The sequence below is a fragment of the Camellia sinensis genome, unplaced genomic scaffold (assembly GCF_055761805.1).
Source record: "Camellia sinensis isolate YWXY unplaced genomic scaffold, ASM5576180v1 Unanchor1, whole genome shotgun sequence".
Taxonomy (NCBI): domain Eukaryota; kingdom Viridiplantae; phylum Streptophyta; class Magnoliopsida; order Ericales; family Theaceae; genus Camellia; species Camellia sinensis.
In genome coordinates, this window is record NW_028128987.1 from 23,261,966 (window position 1) to 23,273,688 (window position 11,723).

Below are 11,723 nucleotides of genomic sequence, written 5' to 3' on the forward strand. Positions count from 1 at the left end.
AAGTTTGTTAGTGGAACCAAGGTTGAGTTAGGATTCCTAGTTAATCGATACACTTTGTTTCGTTCCTTGACATCTGTGACCCAATCTTGAATATTGAGAAGATTTCCTCATCCCTTTATGGCTTTGATTCATGGCTTTTAACTGTTGTTTTTATCACAATTAATGCCTTTTTTTTCCCTTCTTTAATTTGCTTTTCCCCTTTTTTTGCATCTTTGTGCTTTTGTGTATCTGGGACAGCATCTTTTTTTTGGGTAGGCATGGGACAGCATCTTAAGCTTGCTTTCATTGCAGGTACCTAGATCATAATCAATTTACTAGGAGAATCCCGGATGCATTCTATAAGCACACTTTCTTGAAAGAAATGTGAGTTTCTGTCTTCAATCAGTACAAGCAAATTGCAATTACCCAACACTAGGTGAAATGCTAATTGATTAAATGTTGTCACAGGTATATTGAAGGAAATGCTTTCCGGCCAGGTGTGAACCCTATTGGCGTCCACAATGTCCTCGAAGTTTCTGACACAGAGTTCTTGTTTTAGTCAAAGCTTCCACATATTATTTACTCGTAGAATTGTTTCTTTTTGTTCTTGCTAAAACTAGGGTGTTTCAGTTTGAATTGGAATGTAGTTTTATAAATAGGATGTATATAATGTACACTAGTGTTTTTGGAAATTTAAGAAATTTTGGAAGTAGGTTGTTTGACAGTTTAGAAAGGTGTTGTTGGATTCTTTGGTTGTCATTCTTTTGTGTGAACAATGTCTGGTGGAACACCATGGTGGGGATGTCTGGTTGTTTCAGTTTGAATTGGAACAATGTCTGGTTGTTTGACAGAAATTTAATAAATCGAATGTTAATGAATTATGTATTGTGTCGAATGTTAATGATTCAGTTAATTTGAGTGATGCTTTAAAATTATAGGTTTATTATGGATTGAATAAATTATTAGGAATTACAAGTGTATTGTTTTCCTGCTTTGGCGACCAATTTATTAGTCGCGACAAATAAATAATTTTTTTTCGCAAAAAATGACAATTGCCGACCAAGAGTTTTGGTCGCAAAAAATACATCTATTGCCGCCCAAAATAGCTCTTGGTCGTGGAAACTCACTTTTGCCGACCAAAAGTTTTGGTCGCGAAAAGTAACAAATGGCGACCAAAACCTTTTTTGGTCGTGGAATGTCACAATTGGCGACCAAACTTTTTGGTCGCGGAATGTCACGATTGGCGACCAAAATTTTTGGTCGCGGAATGTCACAATTGGCGACCAAACGTTTTGGTCGTTGAATGTGATAATTGGCGACCAAACTTTTTGGTCGGGAAAATATCACTTTTCGTTACCAAAGTGTTTTAGCGACTAAATGAATTAGTCGCAGTAATGATATATTTCGCGACCAAAAATTTAGTCGGCAAATCCGACTTTTGCCGACCAACCAAAATTTTGGTCGCGAATTACTTTTGCCGACCCTCAATTGGCGACCAAAGTAGCGACCAAAAAATTTGATCGCGGATAACTTTTGCCGACCAAAAATAGACTTTTAGCGACCAATTTTTTTGTTGCCAAAAGTGTTAATTCTTGTAGTGCGAATTCAAATGTTTTATCTAATCCATTTATAAAGTATTTTTCATCTCTAAGAACAAAGTTAAATAAGATAAAAGATGATATATATGTAATAAGTACATGTATATAGATATTATATACATAATATATAGGTTGAGTCAAACTTTCATTCTTTCTAAGATTGTACATAATTATAAGGAAAAATTGTGAATACATCTCTTTACATTTTGAGAGGGAGATTTATGACTTGATAATGGGCCGAGCCAGTTTGGGCCGGAGTCTGGGTCTTTACTCGGTCAAATATCGGGAGCATGCAGGACCGAAGACGTAGTCTGGTCGAGTCCATGCTCGGAAGAAACAACCCACACGTTCGAGCGAGTTTTGAGCAAGGTCAGGCACGTGGCACGTATTGGGACGGGATATCAGCCCAGTCCTGTGAAGTGAGTTTGAGGTACTAGTGCGGCTCGAAAATGTGCGCCATGCGAGTCGGATAGAGTTTGTCCTTGGAAGACCAGATGCGATTGAACAGGAGCTCGGTTGTGACTGTGGAGCTTGGTTGAGTCCACGATCAAGAATTATCGATGAGACCAGACAAGTAGCACGGTCATAAGGTGATGGCGTGGCGCCGCACTAAGCATATCTTGGTGGGAAGTATTACACGACGTGACGAGACTGCAGGAAGAAGATTCCGCTGTCTGTACGCGTCAATACCATTTGGCGATTTCGTCATTTGGTGTTTAGCTTTATTAGCGCTGACACAGGAGAGAACGCAAGAGGAGTAGTTCCACGCGTCCAGAGGGGAATGAAAGTAGAAGCGCGCGCAGAAACTATATAAACGATGCTACGCCACCATACACAGGTCTGGAACATCTTCTGATCAGAGCTTACCTACCACTTTGTCCCCTCTTTCTCTTTTCTCCCCCCCTCTCTCTCTGTGCGCTAACTTCATCGTCGGAGGGATTTTCTGACAACCACTCACCAGGTAGCTCACCATCGTTGTGTTCTCAGGTTAAACGACGTCATTCGAAGTAAGGAAGAGCTTGGACAGCGAGGAGTACGGAAGCAAGAGAATATTTGCTCCCCGCACAATTGGCGTCGTCTGTGGGAATATTTTAATAGACAAAACCTTGTCCTCCAAGCTTGTACGATCATCTTTCATGGCAAACAACGATGACATTCACTGTCCGCTATCGACGACATCACTCCAGAGTCTGTTCGGAGGAGAGACGGCCCACCAACCATTCCGACCATGGTTGGCATAGAGACCTCTTCCAAGGGGCTCCCTAGAGATGTTCGAGACAAGCGCACAAGGAGCACTAACCATTCACGGAGTCCAGACGGGCACCGGCGGAGAAAAAATTCTCACGCTCAGCGCTTGGAGCATAAGTTGAGAGAGCAAGACACCATCATTCGGAGGATGGCAGCAAAGATTGAGGCACTGAACCGACAAGTCAAAGGAAAAGGTATTGCTGGAGTGGGTAACCACAGTGAGCGCACCCAACCCCACCGTTCAGGCAGCCAGAACCAACGACGGATACCTTCCCTTTCCATCACCAAAAGCTATAAGGTTAGTGACTCTGACCGGCCGGAAGAGAAGTCATGCGCACGGGTAGCAGCTATCGTCCCTTGTGTCCATCAAGGACGTCGTGGTACTCTTACTCCACCCGTCTGGAGGACTTGTGAGACATCTTGAAAGAATGAGCGCACCGGCGGAAGGCACAAAAGGTGCCAATGTTGCAGAGGTTATCCCACGGAGGTCGTGCCAGTGAAGAGGTCATAATGCCGTTACCACACCCAGTTGTACATGTGCCTGTGGATAGGGACTTGGCGAGGCTAAGTGCCACTCCTTTCTCTCTCGAGATAGAAACCACACCGCTCCCTGCAGGCTTCCACCAGCCCAAGTTTACGTTTTACGATGGAAAAACAGATCCATACATGCACGTGAGCCACTTCTAGCAGGTCATGGCTGGCTACAGGGGAAATGACGCCCTTATATGCCTTATTTTCCCATCAAGTTTGGGTGAGTTGGGCTTGAAGTGGTTCGAGAGCTGCTGAAGGAAAGTATCGATAGGTGGCAACAGATGGCAGAGGTGTTCGTGACCCAATTCAAAACCAACACTAAAACACCCAAAGAAGTCGACCACCTTCTGAGCGTCAAAATGGAGCCGGATGACTTGCTCAAGGCGTACAACGCCAAGTACTGGGAAGCCCTCTTAGCCGAGGTGGTTTTACTTGGCTAAAAGAGTTGATGACTTGTTCAACTCCAGTGTCAAGCCGATATGTCTTGTCTGGCCAAAAGAGTTGATGACTTGTTCAACTTCAAATCTCTTAGTCGAGGTGTTTTACCCGACTAAAAGGATTGATGATTTGTTCATTTCTAGCGTTAAGCGGAGATGTCTTGTCCGACCAAAAGATTTGATGACTTGTTCAACTCCAAATCTTTAGCCGAGGTGTTTTGCCCGGCTAAAGAGGTTGATCACTTGTTCAACTCCAGTGTTAAGTCGAGATGTCTTGTCCAGCCAAAAGAGTTGATGACTTGTTCAACTCCAAATCTTTAGCCGAGGTGTTTTGCCCGGCTAAAGGGGTTGATGCCTTGATCAATTCCAAGTCTTAGCTGAGATGTTTTGCTTGGCTGAAGGAGTTGATGACCAACTTCAAGTGTATAGCCGAGATGTTTTATCCGGCTGAAAAAGTTGATGACTTGTTCAACTTCAAATTCTTAGCCGAAGTGTTTTGCCCAGCTAAAGGAGTTGATGACCAGTTCGACTCCAAGTTTAAGTCGAGGTGTTTTGCCCAGCAAAAAAGGAGATTTCTTGTTCCACTTATGATTTATGGCCGAGATCTCTGTCCGGTAAAATGAATAGATGCATTGTTCAAGAATATTGCACGGTCATAAAGAAGGAATACAATGTAATTGCAAGAGACTAAAGTTGTAAAAAAATTTCATTGATTAAGGTTGCAAAGTACAAAAGTTGGGGCTAATAGCCCGGTTACAAAAGTTCAACCCAGAAAGACAGAAAATAAAAAGACTAGACTAGAGGAGAAAGGTCGGCAAATTCGTCCCTGCCTCCGGCGGTGGTCTCCAAGTCAACTACAGCGGTTGCATCGCCGCGCTCCCTATGGCCAGTTTTGTCTTAACCACCCTCTTCCTCGACCTCGGCCTCAGCCTCGGCCTCCTCTTGCAAAGAATTGAAAACGTTGTTGGCATTAGGCATAATGTAACCTAGTAGGATGGCGGGGGGGGGAGAGGTGAACTTCTCAGTCTCGGGTCCTTGACCGAGCTTCTTGTAAGCTGCCTTTTAACCGGACTTGAAGAAGATGTCCTTAGTGGCTTCGACTTGCTTTGTGTAGCTCTCATCGGCCTCTTTGAAATCGAGGTTGTTGGCCTCATCCACCGCCTTGTCCTTTGCCATTTTCACCTCATCGAGCTCGATTTTCAGGGCATCTCTCTCTTGCTTGGCTCTTCTGAGCTGACCAAGTGGCCTCACATTATCAGTATTTATGATTTCAATCGAAGCCTTAGCTCGGCCCAACTCAGCTGAGACATTCTTCCCAGCAGCGTTCAGCTCGGTTACTTTTTGCCGCAAGCTGACAATGCGGTCCATGACAAGGTGGGTTTTCTGAATAGACTGTAAGAAACCAGAAGAAGGTTAGACCGAGTAAGCAACAAACCAAGCAGACAGTTGGAAAGATTTTAAAATTCGAAGCTTTTACCCTCGTCATTGATTTCACCGCGGACTTGACAAGCCAGGTGTCTGGAACGTGCTCAGTGCCTATCATGTCTTCCAGCAGAAGCAGAGATTTGAAAAGATCAAAGGCAAGGAGATGTTCCTTGTCCTCCTTCACAGAAGGATTGGTCGGGATAGGGCCTCTCTGGGATTTCAACCTCTGCTGCCAAGCAGGAACCGATTCGACTTCGGTCGCTACGTGCTCAGTATTGAGCTCAGTTGCTAGCTCAACGGATTACCAACCTGGCGTTGCTCAACATGTTGTGTAGCCGTAGAAGCAAGGTGATCACAGTCCCCGAGCTCTGGCCAACGGTTGGTGCAGGAGGTGGGTCACTTGACAGCTCGGTAGAAATGTCGGTGATTAGGTTCTTAACACAGCTCCTTTTTGCAATCTCTTCCTCCTCGGTCAATCACATTAGGGGCACATCTAGCAGAGTTGGGTCAGGCGGAGGAAAGGGAGCCCGGAGAAAATCGGTAACCTTGTTCTTGCGGGGAGCTGAGTAACGGTAGCTCGGTACGTACCCGAGGAGCTCGTAGTAATCTCAGTGTCGATACCTTAGCACGTCCCTGATCGCCTCGTCGTTCGGATAGAGGTAATTGGCTTGTAACTCTTTGATAGCTGCAAAAGGAAGACAATTAGCTCGACACAATTAATAATAACAAAAATAAGTTATTAGAAAGCTTAGCGTACAAGAAGAACTGAAGTCCTTGCTAATGTACCAACCGGACACATCGGCCATTTCGTAATTGCCGGTCACCCAGAAAAAATCATCGTCATGCATGTCTTTGTTCGGCGTCCCAGTCACTAATCGTTCCCTACTCGGTCTTATTTTTAAGTAATAACTGTAGTCGTCCTTCGTCCGGCCCAGCATGTATTGACGAAGGATGTCAACTAATCCTAACTGCAACCCTAGCCGATTATTTAGCTTGGCCACTCCGTTTATGATCCTATAAGTGTTGGTAGATACTTGTGTAGGAGCCAGTCCGATACGTCTTAAGAATTCACACATTAAGGGCTACACCGGGAAGTGCAACCCTCCCTCGACTATGCTTAACACGATAAAGGAGCAGGACTCTAACCTGCCTCATGGATTTATGCCCTCTTTACCGAGCTCCAAGTGTACGTCAGTAGGGACGCCATACTCCTTGCGGAACACCTCCAGGGTGCCCGGCGTGTTTACAAGGAAGCAGTTAAGAACCAGCTTATTCAGCTCGACAAAATTTAGGTTGACTAAGCTGTGCATGGTGGCTGCTCGGTCTTTGAGAGCCCTGGTGTTGGTATGCCTGGCCCTCTAGGAGTCTGCAGTTAAAAATCAAGTATAAGTGGCAGCACGGTCGAAAATTGCTTTGGCGGAATCTAACTCGGTCGAAAAGCAGGCCAGATATTAGCCCGGTCACATGACCTTGTGCGTCTTGGATCTCGGTTTTCTACTCTAGTTTCACAAACAATGAATTTGCCTGATTTACTTACATTTTCATATCAACATAGTACTATTAGCCCAGTCTGTACCAGATTTGCCCCTATTCATCTTAGAAGGCGATGAACAGTGGCTGAAAATGAGGAGTGCGAGGGTTTCCCAGCGCAGATGGTTAGACAAAGCCCTAATTCGTCTAAACTTACCCTAGTTTCTTTATGTTTCGTGATATTATCATGCCATTTTGAAGGAAAGTAACACAACAAGCTCAAGAACATGAAGAACAATTAAGAAAAATAGAGGTAATACGAAGAACTAACGGGTTGGGGCGTGAATCGAAGTTCCAGGTAGAGGGATGCTTCCCCACGGCAACGACAGAGCCAAATCCACCAAAGAAATGCTTCGATATAGACAAGAGATGCAGAGAACTAGGGAAAGAAGACAAACTGTAGCTCTGGATCGTCTATAAGGAAGAAGATGAATAGTAAGAGTTGGGATGTAAAGAGGCCTACAATGTATGAGTGAGAATGGATATAGGTGCCAAAGTTTGAATTCAGAGGGACGGCGTGGGGCAGTTGGATAGGCGTAACGGAGCCAATCAGTGAGTGAAAAGCATCTATGATGAGACCGATGTCAGTCTTGAAAAGACAAGTCGAAAAGCCAAACTGCCATCCGATCAAGCAGTAAGACTGAGCATAAAGAATAGCATGGTTGGAGCTTGCGCACTGGTTTTGTAACAACCCTCATTTCAACTTAGTCATACTTGCATACATTTATGAATGATCTTGTTTTGGTATGTGCAATTGAAAATCTTGTCTTGTTTTGCTCGAATGTTGCTAGCATGCTTTGTTCTTGCCTGGTGGGTTACCGAGGTCATCTTAAGCCAAGGCACCTTCGAAACCTTTTCCACTTAGAACTGTCGTGGAATCCCTTCAGTTGACCTCCATCTCCACCCTGGCATATTGGCCGAGATGTCACCATCTAGGTCGAGGTACGCGTCGCCTAGGCCGAGATGTGCATCATCTAGGCCGAGATGTAATTATCTAGGCGTTCTAAATCCTTGACCCTTGCACTAGCAATTTTGTTCCTGGAATGGTATGACCTAGACTGAGGTGTGGCACATCTAGGCCAAGGTGTGGCACAGCTTAGTCAAGTGTTGTCCTTCCAAGCCGTTGTCCTTGCCACTTGCTGCCGGAGTCTTGTTGTTAGCCGACGTCGTTACTTGCCGAAGTGCTCTTGCTGTTTAGCTTGTTGAATACACTTTGTCATGGTCTTGTCTAATCAGTCAGTCACCTTTTCGGGTAGAGTCAACCAGCCGGTGCCACGTGTCCCAGCAGAGGGAGTAAGTCAGTGACTGTCGGCAGAAACATATCATTTTGTATCAAATCTTGACTTTTGAGAGAGAAACTCTAGGAAGAAGAAGAAGAAGTTTGAGCAAGAGAGAGTGAACTCCCAAGCTTGATCGTTGGAGCTTGGACCGTTAGATTCGAGTTTTGAGGTTAGAAACTTAACTTACTCTTGTTGTTCTTATTGATCATCTAGCTACATTGCACGATCAAACCTGTTCGGCACGTCATGCATTGATTTAAAGTTGGTTTTAGAAAGAGAAAATGGTTTTCATGTGTCCTTGAAGAAAAGCCTCGTTTGATCCGAAAGTTTGCATTAAGGCTCATGTTTTTGTGTTTATTTTGATAAGATCCTTGAGTATGGGGTACCCAGGTCCATATTTTCGAATTCATAGCATGAAATCTCAGCTTTCGTAATAGCAAGTTTTGATCTTTGCGTTCATCTTTCTCATGTTCATGCTCTTCATGTTCCTCATGCTCATGTTCTTCATGTTTATCAAGAGGGAAACCCAGATTTTTCCGACTTCGCTTTTGAATGTGGCCGTCGGGGCCACACCTCGGCAAGGAGGTGTGGGACCTCGGCCTAGACCTGGTAGTTGCCCAGCCTGTTTTTTGGAAATAAGAAACGGTGTTTTGATTTGATTTGACTTAGTTTCTGAGGAATGCCGAGGTCATTTGCATGCATGCTAGACTTGTTTGAGTAGTGCATTCAATAGACTTTGCCATGTGTTTGTAGGACTGGGACTTGCCTTGACCTCGACGTTTGACGAACTAATGTGAGTGGTATTTTTAATAAAGCTATGTTATATGTTTTGATAAAGACTTTGCTTTGCTTTGTTTTGAAAGTATTTGTTAAGCATGAATAATTGTCCCTATTTTGTATATCAAGCATTATCTTGTTTTGATGATCTTCTCGGAACGTCCTTAGTGCCAGGGGACTATAATGCAACTGCACATCTCGTTTTGAAAGTCCCTTGTGCTGGAGGACTCTAAACTTTCGCAGCACATCTTGTCTTGAAAGTCCCTTGTGCTGGAGGACTCAAAACTTTCGCAGCATATCTCATTTTGAAAGTCCCTTGTGCTGGAGGACTCTAAACTTTCACAGCACATCTTGTCTTGAAAGTCCCTTGTGCTGGAGGACTCTAAACTTTCGCAGTACTCTCGTGTTAAAGGGCTACGGGCCTTTGTAACATAGGTCCCTTGTGCTAGAGGACTCTAAACTTTCGTAGCACCCTTGTTTGAGATATCTCCCTTGCCTTGTCTTGTTTTGCCACTGACGGTTTAGCGCGTGGATATGTTTGCCGGGATGTTATCATATGTAATATATTGGTGGTAATAAGCATCCCTTGAAGCTTTGAAGATTTGTTAGATGGACGAGGTCCATCCCTTGTTACATAAAGTTTTGACTTGTATTATTTTGAAAGGACTTCGGCTTTTATTCATGCAAATCCTTTTATTATTTATACCATTCACTGAGTATCCAAGCTCACCCTCTCTATATATATGTAGGTGATGAGCAGGAAGGAGATGACGCCTAGATGTGATTCGCAAGCTTGTTTTGGGTTTTTGTCATGCCGGCTTGACTTGTAATTATGTCGGCAGTCTTGAAAATTATGCTTCTCGACTTGTAATATTTGTATTTCGTGCACGTCGGCTTGAGAAGCCTTTTGATCAAGATGTGTGTTTTGTATGTATGTCATGTCGGCAACGAGGATGTCGGCAATCTGGCAGACTATGTTCCTTGGTCTGTAGTTCGTGCATTTTGTTTGTGTCGGCTTGTCAAACCCTTTGTTAAAATGTGAGATGTAATTTGTACTTTGCTTCATTTGTAATTAAGTTGTAACCCATATGGAGATGGTTGTTATTTCATTTGACTTATGCACAGCTCTTATGGACTAATCTGATTCGTATGTATCGCTTCCGTACTTGTGAGCCCCATATATTTATACTCTATTGTGTGTGAATTTTGAAAGTTGGCCTTCGGTAATCCCGGATTACTGGCCATCACGGCACCAAACTACTAGGGGCGGTTTGGAGTCGTGACAGAATGGTATCAGAGCACAAGTTCCTTAGTATACGTTATTCACACACTTTGAGTCCTTAAGAGCATAGAATTTCCCCTTAGAAGGATGTTATGGTTGCATCATATTGCTTGCTATGTGGACAAGGTGTGCATCATCTCGATATGCTTAATTGTTACTTGCCTGCGTGTTTATTTGTTTATTTTGTTTTAAAGTCGCACTTTGCATACTCATAGCATCATGAGGAGAGGTAGACCTCCAATTGGCCGAGATCAGTCCGAGGACAGATTAGACAGACTGGAGAGGTTAGTTGAAGGTTTGGCCCACGAGTAAGGCAGACCAAATAGCAGTACGCTAGTGCTACTTTGACTCAGGCCGAGCAGACAAACAGCCGAAATGCAGTTCCGCCTCCACCTCCACCTCCTCCAGTACCACAAGTGCCCCCACAGCCAGCTTTATATGGAGACGGCACGATAGCTTTGATCAGGGAGTTCAAGAAAATGAAGCCACCAAGATTCCAAGGGGATATAAAGCCGATGAAAGCCGAAGCATGGGTTTTGGAAATGGAGAAGCTGTTCGAGATCTTTCCCAGCACCGACACCCAGAAGGTGACATTAGCAGCTTTTACACTAGATGACGACGCCCGCAGATGGTGGATGATGATTCGGGAAAGCAATCCAGACTTGACCTGGACCCGATTTTTGGAATTATTTTACACCAAGCATTTTCCCTTAAGTGTTCGAAATCGCAAGGCTACCGAGTTTCAGACGTTGACGCAAGGCAGTAGAACAGTAGCTGAATATGACCGTGCCTTTACCGAGTTGGCGAGGTATGCACCCCACATGGTCAATGATGAATACATGAAGGCTAGGAAGTTTGAAAGTGGGCTGCGTGGACTGATACAAGACCGAGTTAACATGCTTAACATGCCGACTTACGCCGGAGTATTAGACAAAGCCATTCTGGCCGAAGCTAACTTGAACAGATACCAAAGTTCGAGAGAGAGCCAGAGGAAGAGACAGAATTATGACAATCGCCGAGCACAGTTTGGTACCAAGAAGAAAGCGAATGTTAGCAGTTCGAGCAACCCAAGACAAGAAAGTGGTACTAAGCCGACGTGTTCCAGTTGTGGGAAGCCACATTTCGGAGTCTGTCATCGGGCGTCTGGAGCTTGTTACGAATGTGGTGAAATAGGTCATTTTGTGAGGGACTGTCCAAAGACAAGGGATGATGAAGGTAAGAAGGATGAGAATACCTCGGGTTCCGTACAGAAGGGTAACGCTGGGAAAGGACCAATGAGGCAAGGCAGAGTTTTTGCACTGGTGCCAGGAGACACTCAGAATGCTGAGACAGTGGTGTCAAGTATACTTCCAATTTGCTCTCAAAATGCATATGTATTGATTGATTCGGGTTCTACACATTCATTCATTTCTGCTAAGTTTGCCGAGAAGATTAATAGGAAACTAGAACCCCTTGATTATGTATTATCTGTATCTACTCCATCTGGGAGATCTATGAATGTTGCATCCGTCTATCGAGCATGTGTTATTATGATTGGGAATGTTGAATTGTTAGCTGATTTAATGCCATTGGACATAACTCATTTTGATGTCATATTGGGAATGGATTGGTTAGTAGCAAATCACGCATCCATAAA